This window comes from Gastrolobium bilobum, unplaced genomic scaffold, assembly GCF_033153095.1.
Source record: "Gastrolobium bilobum isolate Gb01-03AN ecotype WA unplaced genomic scaffold, APGP_CSIRO_Gbil_v1 utg194163, whole genome shotgun sequence".
NCBI lineage: Eukaryota > Viridiplantae > Streptophyta > Magnoliopsida > Fabales > Fabaceae > Gastrolobium > Gastrolobium bilobum.
Window position 1 is genome coordinate 34,483 of NW_026897775.1, and position 3,033 is coordinate 37,515.

General features: G+C 43.4%; 1 non-coding gene across 1 annotated transcript; it reads right to left on the reverse strand.

Moving 5' to 3' along the window:
* Positions 1–745: 745 nt before the first annotated feature.
* Positions 746–850, reverse strand: LOC133310212 (small nucleolar RNA R71). Its single transcript, XR_009751422.1, has one exon. It is a non-coding gene; the product is annotated as a small nucleolar RNA R71 (small nucleolar RNA).
* Between the last annotated feature and the right edge of the window lie 2,183 nt (positions 851–3,033).

Here is a 3,033-nt window from a genome sequence, read left to right on the forward strand (position 1 = left end):
TGCTCCTGTTGGCAATCCTGATTATTACTATACACTCTTGCTCTCTGAAAAGATATTCCCGAGCAGCTCTCGGTTCGACCAAGCAATTGGCGCCGTTGCCGGGGTTCATTTTGCAAGAAAGGGCGTTTTTAAGGAAACATTTTTGTTGTTTAATTGCAGTCTTTTTGTTTTGATAGACCTCCTCCATTTGTATGAGCGCAGAACCTATAGAACTTGGACTGGAAATAGTACTTTTTGATCCAGAACCCGAGAGAACCTTCAGAAATAGAAGAAGAGTTCAAAGGTTGAGAAACATTACAATGGCGGAGGTTGTAAACAATGATAACGATGGAAATCATAATCATGAGCCTGAACAAGGACCGAATGAAGGAAGAGGGCCATCATTGAATGATATGGTTGCTCCCTTCAGAAATGGTCCAGAACGAGGCTATGTTCCCCCTCCTTTGAATATCCTGAACTTTGAAATGAAACCTGCAATGTTCCAAATGATTATGAACGCTGTTCAGTTCCATGGACTACCCATGGAAGACCCTCACAGTCATTTGGACAATTTCACTGAGATAGTTGATAATTTCAAAGTTCATGGTATTTTGGAAGAAAACATGCGGATGCGGCTTTTTCCATTTTCCTTAGCTGGAAAAGCCAAAGAATGGAGGAGAACATTGCCCCCAAACTCCATCACCAGTTGGGAGCAATTGGCGGAACAGTTTGTTACCCGATTTTTCTCCCAAGCAAAACAAGCCCAAGTGAGGGCTGATATAGCTTCCTTTCAAATGTATGATGGAGAAAGTCTGTATGAAGCGTGGGAACGCTTTAAAGAGTTGATACGAATTTGCCCGAATCATGGAGTTTCTGATTGGGGCATCATTCACACATTTTATCATGGCTTAACCCCACCATTGAAAGCAACTGTTGATGCAGCTGCAGGGGGAGATCTTTTGGATTTTACTTATCCAGAAACCTACCAGTTGTTGGAAAAACTTTCAAAAAAACATATTTCATGGCCTTCCACACGACACAATGCTCCTAAGAAAACAAGAGTTCTTGAGCTAAGCTCAGCTGATGCTCTTTCAGCACAAATGGCTTCGCTCCAGAACACTATAAAAAATTGGAAGCCCATGGAACAGAAAAAACCAACTGAGCAACTTCTCTTAACTCAATCAAGTCAGAGTTGCCCCACTTGTGGAGGTCCTCATGAATATGAGGACTGTAACAATCTAGCTGCTGTGTGCTATACATGAGGGTATGATAACAACAACAGGAGCAATGACAACTATCAAGGGAACAATAACCGAGGCTGGAGGAATCAGAATAATGCTGGAGGTAGTGGAGGAAACTACCAGAACTGACCCCCGTATCCCAGGAAGAACCAACAAAACTGGGATAAGGGTGAAGGGAAGTCCTAATCCTTTGAGACTTCTGTCAAGGAGTACATGAATCAGAACAGCGCAGCCATGCGAAACCTAGAAACCCAAATTGGTCAGCTGGCTGGTGCACTCAAACAGAGGCAACCAGGGACACTCCCTAGTGACACAGAAAAGCCGTCTCAGGATAACCAGGAGCATTGTAATGCTATAAGCCTACGAGATGGAAAGACTTTACCACCCCCATATTTAGTGGCACGACCTCGAAAGCGCGAACCAGCAAAACAGCCCATAGGAAAGGAAGTTGAAGAAGCCACTGACCCTTCACACCTTGAAGCTCAGACAGGACCAGAAGAGAAGGTCCAGAGCAATGAGTCTGCTGAAATCAAACCGGATGACGCAACACCTGTAGCAGACCTTGGAGCAACAAAAGTCAGTGAACCAGTTTCAGTTCCAACTTATGTTCCCCCATGCAAGAGAAGGAGTGAACCGATTGAGCCTCCTTTTCCACAGAGGTTGAAAAAGAAACACGAGGATAAGCAGTTTAGCCAGTTTCTTGACTTGATGAAACAACTTCACATAAACATTCCTCTAGTAGAAGCTCTGGAGCAAATGCCTTCGTATGCAAAATTTATGAAGGACATTTTGTCAAAAAGAAGAAAGATCGAAGAGTTTGAGACCGTAGCCCTCACTCAACAATCGCGCAAGTACCTGACTAAAATTCCTCGCAAACTAAAGGATCCTGGTATATTCACCATCCCGTGTACAGTTGGGAAGAACTATCTTGGTCGGGCACTTTGTGATCTGGGCTCAAGTGTAAATCTAATGCCAGCTTCCATCTTCAAGCAGCTTGACATAGGAGCAGCAAGACCAACCACAGTCACTCTTCAACTTGCAGACCGATCTATAGCCAAGCCAGAAGGAAAAATTGAGAATGTCCTTGTCCAAGTAGACAAGTTCATTCTACCAGCTGACTTCATCATCTTAGATTTTGAAGCAGATCAAGAAGTTCCAATAATTCTGGGCAGACCATTCCTGGCTACCGGTGATGCTATCATAAATGTCAGAAAGGGTGAACTTTCTATGAGTGTAAACGGAGAAGAAGTGAAGTTTAATGTCATGAAAGCAATAAAGTTTGATGAAGATAACACTGAGGAATGCTCTAGCATTTCGATCCTTGACTCGGTCATAAGAGAAGAACAGCAGGAGCATTTGCAGCCAGAGATAGGCATGAAGGACTTTGAAGAGCTGGAAAAATACCTTGCATCCATCAGTTTCCACCAACCCCAGGGAAGGAAAGAAAGGGTCTTTGAATCCTTAAACTGATCAGAGCAGGAGCAAAGACCGAAATTGCCTTCAGTAGAGCAACCACCTACCTTGGAGTTAAAACCCTTACCTGAACACCTGAAATACACTTATTTGGGTAAAGACAACACTCTCCCTGTGATTATTTCTTCTTTGCTAACCCATGAACAGGAACTTCAACTCACACAAAAGCTCAAAGATTACAAAGGAGCAATCGGCTAGACCATGGCTGACATAAAAGGAATTAGCCCAACAATTTGCATGCACAATATTTTGCTCCAAGACCCTGACAGCTCATCTGTGGAGCATCAATGATGCAGGTATAATCTATCCCATCTCAGATAGTAAATGGGTTGTTCCTGTG